General features: G+C 35.2%; 1 protein-coding gene across 1 annotated transcript in view; it reads right to left on the bottom strand.

The window, feature by feature from the left end:
- plxna3 (plexin A3) overlaps nucleotides 1-24,932 on the bottom strand; it is a 354,762-nt gene that overhangs the window by 188,759 nt on the left and 141,071 nt on the right. The window lies entirely within an intron of this gene.

Raw genomic sequence — 24,932 nt, 5'->3', positions numbered from 1 at the left:
TACATGGCCACTTTTTGCAGGTAAGGTGGTCCCCGGGACACGAACGCTCATGTGACAACAATAAAACGATCCCTTGTTGTGAGGCAGCCGGAATGTTCTTTGACGACTGTATTGATCCTTCTTAACACGCAGCATGTACCGGGACAGGAACTCAACGAGGGCTGTAAATTGGCCATGACGGGAGGCATAAAGTGAAACAATGTTCGATGTAAGCAAACAGTCGTTTAGCGGACGCCTTTGTTTAAATTGACTTTGGGGGGTGGGGGACCTGTTACAGGGACAAACAATGTGGAGAATTTGGGGATTAAAGTCATTCCCATTTTCTAGTCCAACTACATCCCAAAGGTGTTCCATCCATCTTTTTCCTACACCCAAAGATGCTTTGCATTAATTATTGAAGTAAACAGTAATACATGAGTGAAATGTTTAAACATGACAGAATGACAATCTGGATATACCTAGGTATAGCTGAATAACTAGTTCAGCTTAAGATGTCATCGTTTCCTTATTCTCGTGTATATCCTATTATGTGAAAGTAAAATTCTGGTAAAAATCAGACCAATCAGAGCAAAACCCTGATTCTGACGATCCACAAGGATCCTTAATATGTATGTCCCAGCACAGTTTGATTGGTCAGTGTTTCCTAATGAGATTACAACAATGAATCTCGCCCTACCAAATCCCAAAGGTGTTCTATCCACCTTCTTCCTATGCCCCAAGATGCTCTGCATGAATTATGGGAGTAACTTCTAGTAAATTGTAAACAATCAGTGAAATATTTTTAAGATGCCAGAGAATGATAATCTGGATATATCTTGGCATAGCTGAATAATTAGAGTTCAGCCTCAAACACCATTGTTTCCTCATTCTCATGTATATCCTATCCCAGGGGTTCTCAATCTCGGTCCTGGAGGTCTGGTGTGCTGCAGATTTTAGCTCCAACCCCAATCAGACACACCTGGGCTAGTTAATCAAGCTCCTACTAGGCTTTCTAGAAACATCCTTGTAGGTGTGTTGAGGCAAGTTGGAGCTAAAACCTGCAGGACACTGGACCTCCAGGACCAAGTTTGAGAACCCCTGTACTATCCCATGAGTGTAAAATTCCAGTAAAAATCAGGCCAATCAGAACAAAACTCTGACGATTCAGATGGGATGATTAATATGCATGCTATCTCATCTCTTGTTCAAACACATCCCAAAGGTGTTCCATCCACCTTCTTCTTATGGTCCAAGATGCTTTGCATGAATTATGGCAGCAACGTCCAGTAAACTGTAAACAAAGAGTGAAATGTTTTTAAAGGTACCATAGATTAAAAATCTGCATATACCTAGGCATAGCTGAATAATTTAAGCTCAGCCTCAAACACCATTGTTTCCTCATTCTCATGTATATTCTATCCCAGGGGTTCTCAATCTCTGTCCTGGAGGTCTGGTGCGCTGCAGATTTTAGCTCCAACCCCAATCAGACACACCTGGGCTAGCTAATCAAGCTCCTACTAGGCTTTCTGGAAACATCCTTGCAGGTGTGTTGAGGCAAGCTGGAGCTAAAATCTTCAGGACACCGGACCTCCAGGACCAAGTTTGAGAACCCCTCTCCTATCCCATGAGTATAAAATCCCAGTGAAAATCAGGCCAATCTGAACAAAACCCTGGCTCTGATGATCCAGATGGGATCATTAATATGCATGCTCCAGCACAGTTTGATTGGCCACAGTGATTCCTAGTGAGATTACAAAAATGCATCTCTTGTCCAAGCACATCCCAAAGGCGTTCCATCCACCTTCTTCCTATACTCCAAGATGGTTTGCATGAATTATGGGAGTAACTTCAAGTAAACAATCAGTGAAATGTTTTTAAAAGTGCCATAGAATGAAAATCTGGATATACCTAGTCATAGTAAAAAAAAATAGAGTTCAGCCTCAAACACCTATATCCTAGCCCATGGGTGTAAAATCTCTGTGAAAATCAGGCAGAGTTTGATTGGCCACAATGTTTCCTAGTGAGATTACAACCATGCATCTTGTCCAACCACATTCCAAAGGTGTTCTATCCACCTTCTTCCTATGCCCCAAGATGCTTTGCATGACTTATGGCAGTAACTTTTAGTAAATTGTAAACAATAAATGAAATGTTTTTAAAGGTGTCGTGGAAGGAAAATACGGGCATACCTACAGTAGGCATGGTTAAACAATGAGAGTTCAGCACAAGGAAATTATATACTGTGAGCCTCAAACACTATTGTTCTCATGTACATCCCGTGAGTGTAAAATATTTTACACTTATTTTCCAAGGTTAGTATATTCCCTATGTTTGTAAAACGTTTATTTTGAAAACTGGACATGACATAAGAAACTGTAGGAGGCCATACATTGCTAAGGGAGAGTTTAATCGCATGCATTCACACCTTATCAGTGAGCAAAATGAAAAGTTTATTCAACGGCAGCCCGAAGCAGCATGCGTTCCGTTTAGCAGTGTCTTTTGTTAGTTTAACGTGTATATTGTGAAATTTGCAACGTATGATTGTAATGGGGCAACAAACACATGTAAACTACTGAATATAAGCGTTTAATGCAGATTTATGCATCATGTCATATCACTCAGCTCTTACTATGCTTTTCCTGGAGTGAAAGCATGCCAATAAACTCCATTAAACTAATCTGTTTATGTAGAGGTTGATCTACAAAGAAAAACTCTAAACGGGTTGTAATGCTGTGTTCACACCAGACACGGTACATGCAAATTTAGTTGTGATATTGACGCGTAAATAGACGCGTGAACATTTTCAGTTTACTCGCTTCATTTGTGTGTCAAATCCGCTTCATTCGCACGTCAAATACACTTCACAACAAATGCTGATTTGCATCATGGGAAGGGCTTCTGTCCGCCCAGTGGCTCTAGCTTCGTTGCTATATGGTTAACATGAATTTTATTGAGAATAGCTGCGTTTATATGCTTTCGGAAGACTGAAAAACAGCGTCGATTCGTTAGGAGCCGTGCCTGAGTCCACTAGATCCATTCTGAGGTGCACCCAGCACTGTGAGCTTATAAACTCCTCCAGAAACTATACCTAGATGATGGAAGCTTTCAACGGTGCTTCAGACTGAGTTGAGCCCAGTTTGATGAACTGTTGTCCGGTGTAGGCAGGAAGATTTCCCCTCGGGACACCAACAACAGGCACTACGTCATAATCACTTCCCATACAACAGAAAGCTCCTGATTGGTTAGCACGGCACGAATGTCCGTTGAAGTTCAGATTTTCCAACTCAAGCATTTATTCGTGCAAATTCGTGGCACCACATTGCACAGCAGGAGGTCTATTTGCGTCTTTGCGTCGACTTGACATGTAAATCACTCATGCTTGCCGCTTCTTCCGCATCTGGTGTGAACGCAGCATAAAAGGACTTGTAAAACTAATCGCTGGAGATTTTTTGCTCTTAACTAAGAGACATACTTTCTAAGTAGAGCTCAATTTAAACAATGCATCAATACATTCTATGGCACATTTAAAAACAGCATACAATGAGGTGTCATTATTCTCCTTACAGTTCAATTCCTCATTATTCTCCTCACAGGCAAAAAATAAGAATTACGAAAATATTTTCAGCAGACCGTGAATATGGTAGCTGAGCTCCTCACTTCTCATTGCAGTACACTATAAAAGTCGTCCCTATGACTTGTGGATTACATTTTTCCCACTATTTTACTGTACTGCAGAAATCATATGTAAGCTGTACTTTGGTAAATCTAATTTGCACATATTTAGAAATCCAATGACGTTTGCTGTCACTGACGTCAAGCCTGGCGAAATGCATTCCTGACAAACCAGGTCTGAATATGCGCGTGCATGAATGACACATTTCACATTTATTCACTTAGGAAACTCAGCCAACTCACAGATTCTTTGAGCAGGAGGTAAATTACATTTAAGAGCTATTGAGATCTGGTCTGTTCGTCACACAAAGCTATTGTTTGACTTCAGAAGACTTGGAAGAAATACTGCATGAGTCATATGGGCTACTTTAATGTCAATTATTGGAAAACAGCTGCTTAGAGGATCTTCAAAATAACTCCATCTGGACTTACGTAGAGGAAGCAAAACACTTTTCCACTGCATGGCATGGTATTGAACGGCTAACTTCAGTTTGGTTTTGCTGAGCTTGGTTTGGTTTGCATTTTAGTACTGCTTAAAGTAATGTAATGTGCATTTATATAGCATATTTATTGTCTATTGCCATGTTTTGGTAAGGGTTCAGCTTGTTTAAAAAGTGCCAGGTAATGGGTATTGAACACAGTTGAAAAGCGTTCAAAAGTGGGATACAAAATATGCAAACTATATAGCAGGTGCGTTGGCTTTTTTCAGTTTGTGTAATCTTTTTGTGTGCCTCAGTGAACTAAATTCATATATTCTTTTCAATTAAATCTCATTTATTAATCAAACAACTACTTTTCAATGATTTCAATGAATAATGCCTTGATTCTGAAACAGAAACCTGTGATAGACTAAACAATTATGAAAGACGATCTGTTTTCGATATAAAACGGTGAATTTTCCCAGACGAGACCAATTTTGCACACCTGCATCAATAAATAGATGATCATGAAACATCACACCTAATGTTTACTAGAACATCCATGTGCATGGCATAGTGGTGTATTAAAATACACAACACAGTTTAATTGACTTAACTATTAGGCTATATGTAGATACAAACACCTACATCAAACATCAGATCTGTCCGTTTCAGGTAGTTTCTCAAAATGCTTTCTCAACCGATCTTGCGTCCTTATGTTCTCATGTAACGTCATTCAATTCAATTCACCTTTATTTGTATAGCGCTTATACAATTTAGATTGTGTCAAAGCAGCTTCATATAAAAGGTCATAGTAAATAGGAACAGTGTAGTTCAGTTTGTAGTGTTTAAGTTCAGTCATTATCAACAGACAATGTTTGGTTCCAAAACGCAGAACTGCAAGAATAGAGGACGCATGAAAGGACAAAGATGTGTCTTTGATATAGAGAATGATTCGAGTGCAGACTTGAGCTTAGTACTCGATCTAGATTCTTCGGATTAATCTTCAATGCCTCCTCCTCCATCTTACCCCAGACATGCTAAATATTTTATGTCTGGTGACTGGGCTGTCCAATCCTGGAGCACCTTGACCTTCTTTGCTTTCAGGAACTTTGAAGTTGAGGCTTAAGTATGAGGTGAAGCGCTAATTTATATTAATTTATATTAGATCCAAATTTATATAAACATTATTATAATTATATAAAAACTATTATTGTTATAATGAAATTATTCAACCATTAATTATTATTAAATTATTATTATTATTATTATTATTAAAGATACATATTAGAGCAAACTAATTTCCAGACCCCTTACACACACACTTTTAGTTTTGGGGGGGGGGGGGGGGGGAGGTTGTAGCATTAATTAGCGGGGTCAAACACCCACATAATTTACACCCCAGATCTGTACCATGCAGTTGAAAAGGACCTACAGTTAGAAAAGTTGGCAAAGACATAACAGTGAGAATTTTGGGTTGAATCAAATCTTCAACCCTCAGCTGAAGTCCAAGCTTCCATCGTTTGGCTCTTTCATGACTCTTTTTCCCTCCACCTGAACTAGTTTCAGGAACTGGTTGTGCAACTGAATCCGGACTCATTTCTCTCCAGCTGAGCGCTTCACTCTCAGAGCACCGGCTTAGCTTTTCCAATTTCTAAGAAATCTATTACGCTTCCATATTCGGTGTCCTTCTTATGAGGATAATTCCAGGATGGTTTCCAGTGGTGCCCCCATTCCAGGCCAAGTAATATTGCTTTATTATCTCTAAGGTCACACTGAACCATGTGTAAATGAAGAAGTGGGCCAGAAAAACCTTGAAAACTCCAGTGGCCTTTGGTGATGGAGAACTCCGATAGCGGCGATCTGAGGCGACTGGGTGGACAGATTGTTAAGATCGAGTGAGGGGTGAAAGACGGGGCGGTGAAAAATCGATGGCGTGCATTAATTGATATACGTGAAGGCCTAAGTGCTCTGAGAGTCTGGGTCAATTGTGTCTTTGACTTTGATTAGTGAGGAACAATGGGAGAAGTGTCCACCTGTTTGACTGAGGGCATATTGACAAGACAACACTTTTTCTTGGTGCCTTTCATGAAGTCTGTCTGGCGCACGACCTTTACGGCTTGCAGACATCAGTCATCAAAGGACGCTTTTTCTTTCACTTGACTTTCCCACTAGGTTTCAGTCTTTCTAAAACCCTTTTTACACTACATGCATGACAAATAATAATAACAGCACAAAATAACAAAAGTACAAATGAGCATAATAAAGTACAATGTATATCATTGTTCATCAAATTATCAATTAACATTTTAAGAGAAATTCAGAAATCAAATATTTTGTATATTTTAAATGATCCAATAAACTGCACAAAAGAATATTTTTAACATACTACATTTTAGACAAGCATTATGAACGCAATTTTCTAATCAGCCAAGCACATGGCAGCAACTCAATGCATTTAGGCATGTAGACATGGTCAAGACGATCTGCTGCAGTTCAAACTGAGCATCAGAATGAGGAAGAAAGGTGATTTAAGTGACTTTGAACATGGCATAGTTGTTGGTGCCAGATAGGCTGGTCTGAGTATTTCAGAAACTGCTGATCTACTGGGATTTTCACGCACAACCATGTCTAGGGTTTACAGAGAATGGTCCAAAAAAGAGAAAATATCCAGTGAGTGGCAGTTCTGTGGGCGCAAATGCCTTGTTGATGCCAGAGGTCAGAGGAGAATGGCCAGACTGGTACGAGCTGATAGAAAGGCAACAGTAACTCAAATAACCACATGTTACAACCGAGGTATGCAGAAGAGCATCTCTGAATGAACAACACGTTCAACTTTGAGGCGGATGGGCTACAGCAGCAGAAGACCACACCGGGTGCCACTCCTGTCAGCTAAGAACTGGAAACTGAGGCTACAATTCACACAGGCTCACCAAAATTGGACAACAGAAGATTTTAAAAAATGTTGCTTGGTCTGATGAGTCTCGATTTCTGCTGTGACAATCAGATGGTAGGGTCAGAATTTGACATCAACAATATTAAAGCATGGATCCATCCTGCCTTGATATCAACGGTTCAGGCTGGTGGTGGTGGTGTAATGGTGTGGGGGATATTTTCTTGGCACACTTTGGGCCCGTTTGTACCAATTGAGCATCGTGTCAACGCCACAGCCTACCTGAGTATTGTCGCTAACCATGTTCATCCCTTTATGACCACGGTGTACCCATTTTCTGATGGCTACCTCCAGCAGGATAACGCGCCATGTCATAAAGCGTGAATCATCTCAGACTGATTTACTAAACATGACAATGAGTTCACTGTACTCAAATGGCCTCCACAGTCACCAGAGCTCAATCCAAAAGAGCACCTTTGGGTGGAACAGGAGATTCGCATCATGGAAGTGCAGCCAAAAAACCTGCAGCAACTGCATGATGCTCTCATGTTAATATGGAACAAAATCTCTGAGGAATATTTCCAGTATTTTGTTGAATCTACGCGATTAAGGATTAAGGTAGTTCTGAAGGTACTAGTAAGGTGTATCTAATTAAGTAAGTGTAAGTGTGTGTATATATATATATATATATATATATATATATATATATATATATATATATATATATATATATATATATATATATATATATATATATATATATATATATATATATTTATATATATATATATATATATATATAATAGAAAATTTTTATTTCTCAGCTTATTATTTAAGACTACAATATTTATATAATATATAACAGTATTGTGTTTTTTATATAATAATTGTTTTTGAACGTGTCACATGACATGATTGTATATAAACATGAAAAACATCCCATTCACAAACACTACAAACGTTGAATGGCATGTAATGCTTCCATGGATGTATATGAAAAGCGACTGCGTTATTTTCAGAGCTAAAGATGTTCTAAACATATTTCAGATGAATGGACATCATTCCTAATGACGTCCATGAGCTCAATTAGCACAGTCTCCTAGCATACTAGCAGTGAGTTCACCTAGAAAAAGAGCTAAGCATGAATAGTGCATTAATGAACAAGTGCAGAGAGTCTACAGGGACCCACGCTCTCTTAACAAACACCAACCAAACCTCGGCAGATCCATCACATCAGACCAGCCTGAGCGAACAATAATAGCCCCTACTAAAGCTTTTAACCATGGTCCTTTCTACCCGACATGGTACTACTAATTTTCCCGAATCCACAAGAGCCCCTCTGCAGGAACAGAAACACAATACAAACTCCACCAAATGGGGCTGATTTGAATTACACTGCAAATCCATCTTCCAGCTTCCCCTCGTTGCCATGGACACAAACCATTTCCACAGCCTCACTTTGGCGTTTTATTTTTTTACCCCTACCCCCTTTAACCACACTCTCTCTCTCTCTCTCTCTCTCTCTCTCTCTCTCTCTCTCTCTCTCTCTCTCTCTCTCTCTCTCTCTCTCTCTCTCTCTCTCTCTCTCTCTCTCTCTCTCTCTCTCTCTCTCTTTCTCTTTCTCTCTCTCTCTCTGTTCAATTGTATATTAAGCATTTCTCATGTTTACATTGAACTGAATGGATGAAAACAAACTAGACAGCTGTAATGATAAAAATAAATCTAATAAAATCGGTATATTTAAGAGTCAACATCGTTTAACAATCTAGAACTCAGTTTGTGTGTGTGTGTGTCACTGATGTTTTTATTCGTCTACTCCCTCTGTTTGTGAGAGGCATCAATTTACCAGGATAAATCAGTTCAGAAACATGAAGAATGCAAGTAATCTCTCTCTGTCCTTCTTTCTCTCAATAGGCATGTTTTCATTAGTCTTCAAATAATAAATAGTAAATAAATAAATAAAAATGACAAACAAATAGTAAAAGTTATAAATAAATAAAAAATAATAAAGATATACATATTTAAAAATAAATACATTAATAAAAATTGATTATAAATAAATAAATAAATAAATAAATAAATACAGTTTTCAGAATTAATAAGAACTCATTCTGGAAAATCTGACCTGTTAGAAATTGCTATTAATTAAAAGCAGAATTTTAACAGTATAATCCTGTTATGTTCAAAAGCAGTACATAACATTTTGGTGAAACGTGCACATATTATGAGGGCATTTTCCTGTATTTATTTCTCAAATTAAATAAAACATTACTGTCTGGTATTTTATCTGAGTGCGCGTTGAGTTCCATCATTTTTATTCTCTTAAAAGGTGAGTGATCATAGACCAAAATACATTTGCTTTTCTAATGCAGCTAAGCTATTTTAGAAATTAGCGTATCTCAAGCTACTCTCAAGTTCAAGGTAAGTTTCATTATGAATTTTATAAGTGTTCTGTGCTGTAAAATTTTATTTGCATTAATGACTCTTTAAATTAGCACACCGAAATGACTGATGTTGGGTCAGTATTGGGTTCAGTGTCCGTTCAAACCATTATTTTATTTTGTTACTAACAAAATAAACAAAATTGAAGCTAAATAAAACTAAACAGAAATATACATCAAATTTTTAAAAATTGTTTTGAAAAAATAAGGGTAAAAATGCTAAACTATAATAACTTTGGCAAGTCTATACTAAAATAAGTGACTGTAGCCTAAATAAATGCAATCAAAAACCTCTGTTGACATGGTTGATTGTTAATAAGAGTATTGTATTAATCATGTTAATGTTGGATTATTTTTATCCATGTAAGTGCACTTTGTCTCTCTGTCTCTCTTTGGCCAGTCTGTGTCAGTGGCTGGAAGCTAAAGAGCTCTCAGGGAATTGAATACAAAGCCAAGACAACATTGAGGAGACTAAGATGCAGGTCAGAGCCGCCCTCCGAGCCAGAAAAAAAAGCGAGTCTGTGTTTGGCAGCGGCTGTGGTGAAAGGCATCTCTCATGGCAACGGTGTGTGGCGTTTTTCCCTGGAGGAGAACAGAAGAGCGGCCATTGGCAGACAGAAGGACAAGGATGCAATGAAAGGTCTCAGAAACATGGGGTTACATATGTGTGTTTAACAAAATCAGACCGCACGCCTTTATGAGCTGCTCGAACTGTCCATGAACCCTGAAATATAAGAAGGGCAAACAAAAAAAAGGACTTGCCAATTGTAGGGAAAAAAACATCAACAACCAATTTATTATTATCTCTAAAAAGAAACTACGTAGCATTTATTTTTTACATATTTGTTTTATTAAATATACAAATTTAAATTTGTAATCATATTTTCTCACTGAATAATATTTTGCTTATTTAATTGAGTGTTTACACATCTATATGGAATTGTTATAATTCATATTTAGGATTTACATTTAAATAAATTATTATTTAAAATTATTATATTGCACATTATATTATATACAATAACTACACTTAGTAATTATCTAAACATTTCTATTATACACATTTACAATTTTTATTATTATTTAGGATAATAATCTGTAAATACAATGCATATATCTATAGAGAATACCATATTATTTTATAGATTGATAGATAGACCAACAGACAGACGGACGGATGGATGGATGGATAGAACAATGGATAGATGGAAGGATAGAACAATGGATGAATGGATAGAACAATGTATGGATTGAACAATGGATAGAACAATGGATGGATGGATGGACAGATGGATAGAACAGTGGATGGATAGATGGATAGAATTGTGGATGGACAGAACGATGATGGATGGATAGAACTATGATGGATGGATAGAACGATGGATGGGCAGAACGATGGATATAAGGATGATACAAGGATGTATACAAGGATGTATACAAGGATGGATGGATGGATCAAACGATGGATAAATTGAATGATAAATAGACAGACAGACAGACAGACAGACAGACAGACAGACAGACAGACAGACAGACAGACAGACACGAAGGATAGACAGACAGACACGATAGATAGATAGATAGATAGATAGATAGATAGATAGATAGATAGATAATAGATAGATAGAGAGACAGATAGATAGACAGATAGATAGACAGATAGATAGACAGATAGATAGACAGACTGACTGACAGACAGACAAAACAAAAGAACGATGGATGGATGGATGGATGGATGGATGGATGGATGGATGGATGGATGGATGGATGGATTGCATGACAGATGGAAAGATTGATAGATGACAGAACGATAGTTGAACAAACGATCGATAAAAAGGCAGACAGATTAAAACGTGCATTTTAAAATAAAATAAGATAAAATTGTTCAAAATCCATAAGCAAATAAATGACACTATTAAAAATATTACAATGACAAATGTCAATCTAATTATTGTCAGAAAACTTGAGCGTAACACTCCACATACATCACTAGATGTTTTAAATCACTTAACCATTAAGCGACACAAAAAAGCTTGTTTTTAGGATTAAAAAGGTCAGACTCTGAACATCTGTTTCGACCGGCTTTTATATCACAGTGAAAACACGAGCGTCATCGCAACGGGAGAAATTGAGATACATGCACATGTCCAAATATTAATTATATGGAGAAGGGTTCTGTCTTGTCAACAAAAGGACGTAATAACCAGCGAACAAAAGCGCAGGGTGTGCCAGTCATTATTCGGCATTATGTGCGCTGATAAAAGACGATAGATTCGCAGGACACCCACTACAAAGGCTATCTGGATTTGTGAAGCTGAAATAAACGAACACAAAAGGTTAAGAGCAACCGTTCCAGTAATTATAAAGCGTGTTATGGTGAGATGGGAGGGACGGGCGTAATTTTTTGAAGGCTCTTCGTGTTGGCTGTCATTGACGCGAGAGAAAGACAATGAAACTGATGCGAATGAAAGAACGAGATGGAAAACAGTTTTTTCCCCCTACATTTTCAAAAGCAACAACAATCCGCAGTTTAAACTCGATTTTACAACAAGCTGTGTGATTTGAGGTATTATTCATATCCGTAACTGTAAGCGTTATTGTCATACACTAATAATATACATTAAAGGCTTTCAAAACGAACAATGGCTCGTGACATTCGCATGATGATCACCTCTCTGTGCCACTGGAGAGGGAAAAAATGCACATCAAATACAGAGAATAAAGCGCAACATTCACGACTGAAGGTCAAACCACAGGCTCACACGCATATACCCGAGGAGCGGTGCATTGTGGGATTGTCTGTTCTTTTCATTTTATTTTACTTCACGTTCCTGCTATAAAACACAGCGATGTGAAACCATATGTCTGTCTAACCTCATCCATCTGTAAACTGACACCAGATCCAATTTCATTCTCCTCAACAGAATTTCAAACTGATAAAACCAGCTGTAATTGGAAAGTACAGAGTGAGGGAAAAAATGTAATATCCAAATATGAATGTATCTGTGCGCAATTTCTAAGCCATCCCAAAACTGCATCATGCACATTCACTGCAGAACAAAGAACTGGCTAATTGACCAATAAATGAATGAATGGATGGGCAAACTGACCTATGAATGAATGGGCAAATTAACCATTGAATGAATGAATGATTGAATGAACGAATGGATGAATGAACGAATGAACGAATGAGCAAATTGACCATTGAATGAATGAATTGGCGGACGGGCAAATTGACGCATGAATGAATAAATGAATGACTGAATGAATGATCGGACTGACGGATGGACAAATTGACCCATGAATGAATGACTGGACAGACTGATGGATGGATGGACAAATTGACCCATGAACAAATGAATAAATGGATGAACGGACGGGCAATTGAACAATGAATAAATGAACGAAGGAACGAGCAAATTGACCAATGAATGAATGAACAAATGGATGGGCAAATTCACCAATGAACAAACAGATGGGCAAATTGCCAATGAATAAATGAATGAATGAACAGATGAACAAATTTACCAATGAATCAATGAACAAATGGATGAACAGGAAAACTGGCCAATTAAAGAATGAATGAATGAATGAATGGATGGAACAGATGGGCAAATTTACCAATGAATGAATAAATGAATAGACGGGCGGATAGGCAAATTGACCAATGAATGGATGAATGGATGGAAGGACAGATGGGCAAATTGACGGACAGAAAATTGACCAATGAATGAATGAACGGACAAATGAGCTAAATGACCAATAAATGGATGAATGAATGAATGAACAAACGGATGAGCAAACTGACCAGTGAATAAATGAATAAATGGACAAAATGGGAAAATTGACCAATAAATGAATGAATGAATGAATGGGCAAATTGACCAATGAATAAAGGAATAAATGGACAAAATGGGCAAAATTACCAATTAATTAATTAATTAATGAACGAACGGACGGCAAGGCAAATTGACCAATGGATGAACGAATGAACAATTACACTGATGGGCAAATTGACCAATGAATGAATGAATAAATAAATTGACAAAATGGGCAAATTGACCAATGAATGAATGAATGAATGAATGAATGAACGAACAAACGAATGGATGGGCAGATTGACCAATGAATTAAGGAATAATAAGACAAAATGGGCAAAATTACCCATTAACTAATGAATTAATTAATTAATGAAGGAACGGGCAGCCAATAAATGAAAGAATGAATGAACAAACAGCCAGAATGAACAAACAGCCATGAATGAATGAATAGCTGTATGCATGTTTGTATAGATAAACAAAAAGGATGCATGAGCAAACTGATAAATGGATGAATGGATGGATGGACGGACGGACAGGCAAATGGATAGATGCTGCAGAACAAATGGCCCTCAAAAAAGGACTATGAAATGCACAGTACAATAAAAACATAAAAATCAAAGCAGTTTATTAAGTTAAGGAGTTTGAAAGCTACCACCTCTCACTCATTTCAGAAAATGTACACATTTGGCTAACTAAACATACATGGCCCATCCAATCTAGTCCAAAAGCCCCAGTAATTACCTCAGCAATGCTCTATATTCAAAGCAACATTAAAGCAAAGCTCTAATAACCAACACTGATGTCTGAGATCTCAAAGACTGCGCAATTACTTTTGATAGAAACCTTGTTTGTATGACCTGCCATCTGTGTACTGCTAATTATCCTGACAATGCAATAGCGCACCAGTCATTTATCAGCTATACGGCATTGTTTAATTTCATTAGTACAAAACAGGAACTCGGCAAAGGTCACTTTCTGTATATCTAACCAGTGGGAGTTAAACTATCACCATGCAATCTGAGTTAATATACTGAAATACTCCGAGCTTTACTTTAATAAAACAGACTCGACAGCCCTGAGCGGCAGAGACACTCATGCGCTGGTGTGTCTCAAGGTCGCCTTTTCACTGTCAAAGCAAACAGTTTCCATTGACTCTCTAAAGTCGCTCCAGTCTGAGAGAAACAAAGCCACACAGTAGACGGTGTGTGACCTGATGAGGTACTGTCAGTATACATACAGTCTAAGTCAGAATTATTCGCCCGCCTGTGAATTTTTATTTCTAAATCAAATACTTCCTAAATGATGTTTAACAGAGGAAGGAATTTTTCACAGTATTTCCTATAATATTTTTTCTTCTGGAGAAAGTCTTGTTTTATTTTGGCTAGAATAAAAACTTTTTTAAATTATTGTAAAATTATTTTAAAGGTCAAAATTATTAGCATTTTTTTTAAATTGTCTACAGAACAAGCCACTGTTATACAATAACTTGCCTAATTACACTAACGTGCCTAGTTAACCTAATTAATCTGGTTAAGCTTTTAAATTGCAGATAGTACAGATAGTCATGTTTAAAACAACTCTGGAAAAACTGACTACACTTTTGTACTCAAGTAAAAGTAAAGTAGCACAGCCTGAAATATGTACTTAAGTAAAATGTATTCATTACTACTACCTGCTTTAGTTTCACAGTGGTACCTACACTGCACATCATGTACACATCTATACAAAATAAAATTTCAAATTTTTCAGCAGCAAATTCGTCAAGCAACTTTGTTCTACAACACTGCTCAAAAAGTTGGCCCGTGTGTCATCAGCTGGACACAAAATGTAACTATATGACTGTTAAAAACAACAGCTACCATACTGGCTCATATACTCATTCATTTTCTTTTCGGCTTAGTCCCTTTATTAATCTGGGGTCGGCTCATATATTCTAAAACATAATTTTGTAGGTTGCCTATATTTTTAGAATTAATAAATGTCCTAATTTTAACACTTAATTTAACTTTTTTCTGTATTATGAATTTGACTACAAATAATTTTTGCATCATGGTAAAGCTGCTTCATTTTCTGAAACAGCAACATTCTTGCAGCTCAAATGATTTCACTGTTTGTTTAGTTTAGTTTATTTTGTTTTCAGAGTCTTGTGTGTATTTTATTTAAAGGACAAAGTTATTAACGCTGTTAATACATTTTGCATCATCTTTTTTCACGTGATAAATTCCTGATCCTTTGCATTATAATATTTATAATAAAAATATTTATCTAACATTTAAATGAAGACTACAGTGTATATATTATACATATTAATACTATAAAACAGTAAAAATTCTGTACTAGGAAATATGAACTCGTTGGAAATAAAGGACAAAAATCTCAATGCATAACGTATTCATAAAGTATTTATTGCTTTAGTACTAACTGACAAAAAAAAAAAAGCACATGATTGTTAAAGTTTTTTTTTGTTTTTTTTCACAGTATTAGATAAAAGGATCAGAGAAGTAGCCCTACAGTTTACCATGTTTGGACAGGGACAAAAGACTTTTTAAATACAATTTAAATGCCAGATTTCAACTGGAATGTGTCTTGTTTACCTGTGATTGGATTCATCAAAATGCATCTTGTTAGCCACGTATATTTACATTGCTGATTCCCTCTGTCTCATCCCCATTCACCATTCTTGCGGTCACCATGGTAAGCTTAACGAGGTAAACAAGCCTACTTATCGCCTGTTTCCATGGAGTGGTACGGTACGGTGCGCTTTTATGGCTGTTTCCACTGTCAAAAGGTGTACTGAACCGAACCAAACCGTATCACTTTTTTGGCACCCTTTCAAAAGGGTACCAAAACACAAGAAAGGGTACCAAAAAGGTGGAGCTACATGAGCAGCTGAACGCTGATTGGTTACAGGGATCCGTCACGAGATTGTGGAGCTAGCCAGAATGAAAACAAAGAAACCGCCATGTTTTAAATACACAGCCGAGACATTACATCGTAATACTATATGCATATAATAACGAGCCATACTTGACCCGAGCTCAAACAAACCTTGTCGTTGTCTTGATGTACCGCTACAAGGCCAAGAAGAACAAAATCTGCCGTATCCTGTTGTTGTTTTACAAGGCCGTCTAAAAGTACAAGCGGTTTTCGCTTTCTCCAGGGAGCTCGTGATCGCATCTATATTTGATATAATGAACTTCTTGAGCTGATGATAATAACATGTGCGTGATTATTGAAGTGTCTTCGACATCTGATCCTTTCAGAAAAGGACAAATGCGAGAGTGAAGCGTGAACAAACAAAGGAGAAGCCTGACAAAACACAGGAGCAAATTGTTTCAGCAACCTGAATCACGAACAAACTGCCATGCTTATCATCACCTTTTGGACTAGTATGAACTCGGAATGACGAAATGGCTCTCTAACAGAGGCTACATGTGCTGGTGAAGATTACAGACACAGATAAGAGGTTTGCACTGACTGTTGGCTATATGTTGTGTGTTGTTTTTGAACCAAAATAAGGACTAAATGTATTCTGTATGTAGATTTTCTGCCATTAGTAACATATCTGAGACTGTAAGGGGCTGTATGTGTTCATATATGTTGCATTTATATATTTATTTTATATAATTGGATAGTAATGTTATAGTAGGCTATAACGCACTGTCATTGATCTGCAGTTATAATCAAATTATGTTCATAGAAAAGTTAGTAATGAACATTTCTACACAAGTATTTATGTGTGTAAAGAATCTGTTTAGTGAGAAGTGCTTCTCATTTGATATGTGAACGACCCGTACAGCTTTACTGTAGACATTTATTCGACTGAAACTTTCTGTCGTACACCACGCCCACCAAAAGGGTACCCTTGGAAGTGGAAACGCAAGCCTGATAAAGGTGACCCGTACTGACCTGTACCATACTGTACCAGTCAGTGGAAACAGGCCATTACAGTGCAAGTTCTGAGGTTAAAAAAGCCATGCACACTGCAGCACGCAGGTGCGCGATGATGAGAAATATATTGATTGAATCAAAAAGGCGCTCAAATTGCACAATGACAAGAAACATAATATAGATTGTGGCACCAAACACATGAAAACGAAAGTAACGGGCCCAATTTAAAAATGTAAGGAGTAGAAAGTACAGATATTTGTGTAAAAATGTAAAGAGTAGAAGTAAAAGTCAGAAAAATTTATAGTGGAGTAAAGTACTGATATCAGAAAAGTCTACTTAAGTACAGTAACAAAGTATTTGTACATTGTTACCTCCCATCACTGTTAGAAATAATTTATTAAAACAATTATGTTTAGAATTATATTGAAAAAATCTTTTCGTTAAACAGAAATTGGGGGAAAATATACAGGAGGGCTAATAATTCTGACTTCATTTGTATAGATTTTTTCATTTACACACATCTATCACTTATTCACAAATAAAGATCATCTACAGGCAGACGCTGAAGTAGTTGAGGTCAAAGGTTGTGCTTTTTTGGTATTTAGTACGCAAATATGTGCGCGACAAACACGTCGACCATTAAATCCGTTGCTTTGCTTGATCTGCTGCTAATTGCGCTGTGCAGCGGCTGTCACAAGGTCATGTAAAGTCTGGGGATATGCCATTAATATGCAAACAAATGTCATTTTCCAATGGGGTGCGGGTAAATGCTTGAGCTAATTATTCCATCAATCCCAGATTTACATCTTAATTAAAGATCTCTATCTCGGCGAAGGTATGGCGACGGTGGAAAATAGATCGGATGGAAAGGGGTTTTTGTGTGTGAAACTCAACAATGAGATACAGGAAGGCAGAACAAAGCTGCTTTATCACCTCGAAGAACTTTTGAGTCTATAGGCAGCTGTTAAAAGCTCGGAAATTCAATTGCAATATGCAGTTTGGATTCACTTCTTAGTTGTGGCTTAAAAGACATTTAAAATTCAGTAATGATCTGATTTGACAGCTGAACGGATCTGATTTAAGCCGAATAATGGCAATACTACCTTTCCATAGCTGCTTTGATCAATTTATATTAACATTTTATGAATTTTGCACCATTCATCCTAAAAATGAACTGAACTGAATCAAGACTACTGAATTAAGCACAATAATGTCATCACAGTCTTGGGTATTGCTGCATAATTGAATCTACTTCAGATAATTAAGTGATTTTTTTATTTAATATTTTATTTAATCAGTTATGTAATTGATCAATCTATCAAACTGATTCAAGCTGAATAATGACAATATTACCCATTTAGAGCTGCTTAGTAGATAGATTCTGTCACGCTCATTCACACTGTAAACGAACTGAGCTGAATCAAGACTGAACTGATTTGAGCTCAATAATGGCATCACAGTATTCTGTATCACTGCTTTAACTGAACCTACTTCAAGTAATCAAGTTAATTTTTGTATTTTATATTTTACTGAATCACTGTTACATAACTGATTCTTTATTGAACTGATTCAAGCTAAATAATGACAATTACCCACTTAAATCTGCTTAGTAGATTGATTCTGTACCTTTCATACTGTAAATGAACTGAATCAAAGCTGAACAATTAATCTCAATAATGACATCACAGTCGTCTATATGACTGCTGCTTATGAACTGAATCTACTTCAGGCAAGTAAGTTTTTATTTCATATTTTATTGAATAAGTGTTATAACCGATTCCTTATTGAACTGATTAAAGCTGAATAATGACAATGTTACCGATTTAGAGCTGCTTAGTAGATTGATTCTGTACCATTCACACTGTAAACGAACTGAATCAAGATTGAACTGAATCAAGCTCAATAAATGACACCGCAATTCTGTATCGCTGCTTCAATTGAATCTACATCATGTAATTATGAGTATTTTTAATTTCATATAATCAATGTTACCTGACTGATTCATTATCAAACTGATTCAAGCTGAATAATGACAATATTACCTATTTAGAGTTGCTTTTTTACATTTTGTTTAATAGTTCATCGATTCGATTCCATTCATACAGTAAATGAATTTATAATGAATGAATTTTCTAAAAATGAACACTGTTCCCTAAGTGAGTCGGTATTGAACTGAATCAAGCAAGCATTGCGAGCTTCAATGAAAATGCAAGTTGGTACGACACCGGCAACGTAGTGGAACCATTTCTAAACCCTGCATCTCGCATTTTACATTTGGTCATTTAGCAATTGTTGTTTTTGTCTAAAGCGACTTACAATTGAGAAGGAATTCAGTGATTCAACAAGAAGGGCAATAAACACAAGTGCAAAGACACATTCCTTGTGAATACACTCTCAGTTGTTGCTCTGCTGTGTTTTTTTTTTCTGCCTAACAGTGACTGCACAGGATTGTCTGTATATATCATCATACTTACATTATTGAACCTCTAATTAGACATTTAATATCAAGTAACTTTTCGGTCATCCTGTAAATAACATTGAATTATACGTAGGGTTCTTTATACCAATTTTTTCCAACCCTTTTCCTGGAGGCACATCGACAGTACATATTTTGGATGTCTCCCATATCCAGCCTATTAACTTCAGGTTTTGGAGTCTTTTCTTATGTTCTGATGAGTTTATTCAGGTGTGTTTGGTTAGGGAGAGGTTGAAATTGTGTACTGTTGGAGTGCCTTCAGGAACAAGGATGGGAAACGCTGCTTTATACATCTGAAGGCCCCGGGCGTACATTATTATTGGGAACGTGCGGTATAAGTTGTTCTTGACTGTTTTTATACATTTAGAATAAATTTTTTGATGTAGAACACAGTTTTTGATGAATCACGATTTGCGACAACAATAATATTAATATTAAAATTATTATTAATAATAATAATAATAATATTTATTTATTTGTTTGTTTATTTATTAATTACTTTCACAATTTTCCTGTGCAAATTGTGTGTGAAAAACAATAATAATGACAACAATAATAATAAAAATAAAATAATAATAATAATTATAATTATAATAATAATTCATTTATTTGTTTATTTATTAATTAATTTCACTATTTCCGTGCACAAATGTGTGTGCAAAACAACAATAATGACAACAATATTATAATTAATAAAAATAATTAAATAAATAATAATAATATATGTATTTGTTTATTAATTTCATTATTTTCATGCACAAATAACAATAACACCAACAATATTAATAATAACAATAAAAATAATAATTATAATAATAATAACAACAACAACCACTCATTAATTTATTTATTTGTATATTTATTTATTTATTTATTTATAAATTTTACTAATTTTGGCTCAAATGTGCGCCTACAAATGTTTAGGGAATGAGTTGATTGTGAATTTTACTCATTTCATGCACAAATGTGTAAAAAATAACAATAACAACGACAACAAGATTAATAATATTAATAATAATTATTGTAATTATAATTATAATAATAATCATTAATATTTATTCATTTATTTATTTGGTTTGTTTATTTATTATACAAATGTGTGCAAAATAACATTAATAAAGACAATAATATTATTATTATTAATAAAAATTATTATTATTATTGTTATTTATTAATTAATTTAACTCATTTTACACACAAATGTGTGCGAACAAATATTTAGTACATGAGACCAAATGTTTTTAAATTCTTCCTTTTTGACAATCTGTATCCCGAGGCCTTACGATCTCGACCAGTCCTCGCACACATACTTATGTCAAAACCTTTCCCATCTCTCCAGCAAACACTCCATAAATTAAAATGTGTGTTCAGCGATCACACATGCTCCGACTGAAAACAGCTCACTCCGAGACAGGGGTTCAGCAGAAAAGCCCTGATGACAGCGGATAGGCAGCGCAGTGTGGCGAAGAGCCAGCAATAGCCAGACACTTCCTGACGGCAGAAACAGCCCCCATGACCAGCTGCTGCCTGGGGATCAACCGGAGGTAAGAGGCAGAAATGACGGGAGCGGAAAGATGGGGAGGAGAAAAAAAAAAAAAGACTAGTGAACATGTGGGGAGGCCTGTCACCTGCCAAGTGCTGCATGAGGTAGTTGAAATGGCAGCCACCAGCGATGCAGAGCTCTGATTGGCTGGCTGAGCGCCACATCTCCCTGAGGTGACTTAAAGAGTTCATATGTGAATCTCAAGAGGAGAGCAACAAAATACAGAAACGTCTGCCTGCAGTGGGCGCAGAATGACTGTCAACATTTTTGATGGTGTAATTTTTTATAATTAAAAAAAAATATACAAATAAAACATAAATAAAATGAATTTTATAGCCTTTAAATTAAGTTAAATAGTTTAATATAATATAAATATATAATATTTAAAAATATAGATTATTTTTTATAATATTTTAAACAAGAATGCAATTTATGCAAACATTTATATCACATAATTTTTTAATGTATAAGCCATTGTTAGTATACTCTTGCAATATTCAAAATAATATAGATTGTTTTATATATACACATACGGTACATGTACAAAAGCTTTAAAATTTAATGCACATATATACAAAAGAATGCATTTAATGCATTCAAAGTGACAGCAAAAACATTTTAAACTAATTACTTTTATCATTATTATTTACATTCATTCATTTTGCTTTGGCTTAGTTTCTATTTCAGAGGTCGCCACAGCGGTTTGAATCACCAACTATTTCAGCATATGTTATACACAGCGGATGCCCTTCCAGCCGCAACCCATTATTATTAGTTTAAATAACCAGATAATAGAAAAAACTCACAATTAATGAAGCTTTGGTCACATACAGGCTGCACTTATGTATTTTCCACAAACATACCATGATTTCATCAAGATTTACACAAAAATAAATCATTTCTGAAAGATCACATGACATTGAAGACGGAATAAAAACTGCTGAAAATTCTGCTTTGTATCACAGAAATGAATTATATTTTAAAATGTATTAAAACAAATGTTTTTACTTCATTTTTTATCAAATAAATGCAACCTTGGTACAGGAGCTATTTGAAGAAAAATAAGTATTTTATCATTACCATTTTAACAACAAATTAAAAAAAACTTTACAATAATTGAAGCTTTTGCTTATATATGCTGTATTTATGGTATACATTTTTACAAAAATTTATCAAGAATTACACAAAAATAAATCATTTCTGAAAGATCATGAATCACGAAAGGCTGCTGAAAATTCTGCACTGTATCACAGAAATAAATCATATTTTAAATACGTCACAATTTTACTGTTTTTACTGCATTTATTAGATCAAACTATGTATTTATCATAATTATTTTAAACTAATTTAAATAACTTCACAATAACTGATGCTTTTGGTCATATATATACTGTATTTATGTTATACATTTTTAACAAACATAACATGAACTTATTAATATTTACACAAAAATAAATCATTTCTAAAAGATTATGTAACATTGAAGACTGAATAAAGGCCGATAAATATTCTGCATTGTATCACTCAAATCAATTATATTTTAAAGTGTAATAAAACAGTAGACAGCAATTTTAAATTGTAATAATGTCCAACTTTTACTGCTTTTATGGCATTTATTTGATCAAACTAAGTGATTTTATCATAATTATTTTAAACAAACAAATTGAAAAAACTGATTGAAATTGAAAAAAAATTATTGAAGCTTTTGGTCATGTTTACTTTAACTTTTACTGGTTTACTTTTTGCTGCTGAAAATTCTGCATTGTATCCCAGAAATAAATTAGATGTTAAAATATATTAAAACAGTAAATAATAATGTTTTATTATTATGTTTTATTGCATTTTTGATCAAATAAATGCAGCTGTGATACTGCATTTATTTGATCAAGCCAAGTATTTTTATGATTTTTATTTTAAACAAACAAATAAAAAAACTTCACAATAATTGAAGCTTTTGGTCATATATAAATGCTGTAATCATGTTATATATTTTTTTACAATCATAATGTGAATCAAGATTTACACAAAAATAAATCATTTCAATAAACTGTGACACTGGAGACTGAATAAAAGCTGCTGAAATTCTTCATTGTCTTACAGAATTAAATACTATTTTAAAATTAAAACAGTAAACAGTATTAATGTCACAATTTTACTGTTTTTACTGGATGTTTGATCAAATAAATGCAGCTGTGATACTGGAAAAAAATGCACCCTTGGTACTGCATTTATTTGACAAAAACAAAGTATTTTTATTATAATTATTTTAAACAAATTAACAAACCTCACAATAATTAAAATTTTAAATTATATACAGTTGAAGTCAGAATTTTAGCCCTCCTGAATTATTAGCCCAGTTTATTTTTTTTGCCCAATTTCTGTTTAATAGAGAGAAGATTTTTTTTCAACACATTTCTAAACATAATAGTTTTAATAACTTTAATAACTTTATCTTTGCCATGTTGACAGTAAATCAAGACACTTCTATACAGTTTAAAGTGACATTTAAAGGCTTAACTAGGTTAATTAGGTTATCTAGGCAGGTTAGGGTAATTAGACAAGTTATTGTATAGCGACGGTTTGTTCTGTAGACTATCAGAAAGAATATAGCTTAAAGGGGCTAATAATTTTGTCCCTAAAGGGTTTTTTAAAAAATTAAAAAACTGCTTTTATTCTAGCCGAAATAAAACAAATAAGACTTTCTCCAGAAGAAAAAATATTATCAGACATACAGTGAAAATTTCCTTGCTCTGTTAAACATAATTTGGGAAATATTTAAAAAAGAAAAAAAAAAGAAAAAAAAAAAAAAAAAAAAAAAAAAAAACGAAAGGGGGCTAATAATTCTGACTTCAACTGTATGGGCTGTGTTTATGTTTTACTTTTTTAACAAACTTTTTTTTAAAGTGCTTAATAAAGGCTGCTGAAATTCTGCAACGTATCACAGAAATAAATGATATTTTAAAACATTAAAATAGTGAACATCAAATTTTAATTGTAATAATTTGTCCCAATTTTGGTGGCATGGTGGCTCAGTGGTGTCGCCTCACAACAAGAAGGTCCCTGAATCGAGCCTGGAGTCAGTTGGCATTTGTGTGTGGAGTTTGCATGTTCTCCCCGTGTCCGTGGGGGGTTTCCTCTGGGTGCTCCCAACAGTCCAAAGACATGTGGAATAGATGAATTAAATAAGCTAAATTGGCCGTAGTGTATGTGTCTGAATGAGTGTGCATGGGTGTTTCCCAGTACTAGGTTGTGGCTGGAAGGGCATCCGCTGTGTAAAACATATGCTGGATAAGTTGGCGGTTCATTCCACTGTGGCGACTCCTAATGAATAAACAGACTAAGCCAAAAAGAAAATGAATGAATGTCATAATTTGATAGTTTTTACTGCATTTTGATCAATTAAAATGCAGCCGTTGTGAGCAAAACTTTTAGTCTAAGCATTAAAAAATTCATTCTCTCTCTTCACAGAAAATAAAACAAACAAACTGATGACTCATCCTGCACTACAAAGATTATTGTGCAATCAAATCCTCTCCACCAGATGATGATGTAATCAGTAGCAACCAATCGACCAATCAGCAGCACCTCAAAGTATACTAGTCTAGGCACAAAACTAAGATGATCAACTATCAACTGGCTAAAACCAAGTCAATCACAAACATTTTAAATCAATGAGATTGCATGAGCATAGGACAGAAAACAGCTTTTCAGATCAATCCATATCGCATGCTTACAGTTTAAAATGTAAATGTCTCGCAATGCTGTTTAACCTTCTTGAACCAGCACACAGGCAGCAT

Source organism: Danio aesculapii, chromosome 8 (genome assembly GCF_903798145.1).
Source record: "Danio aesculapii chromosome 8, fDanAes4.1, whole genome shotgun sequence".
Taxonomy (NCBI): domain Eukaryota; kingdom Metazoa; phylum Chordata; class Actinopteri; order Cypriniformes; family Danionidae; genus Danio; species Danio aesculapii.
The sequence above is the reverse complement of the archived record's forward strand: the minus strand, read 5'-3'. Positions and strand labels throughout refer to the sequence as shown.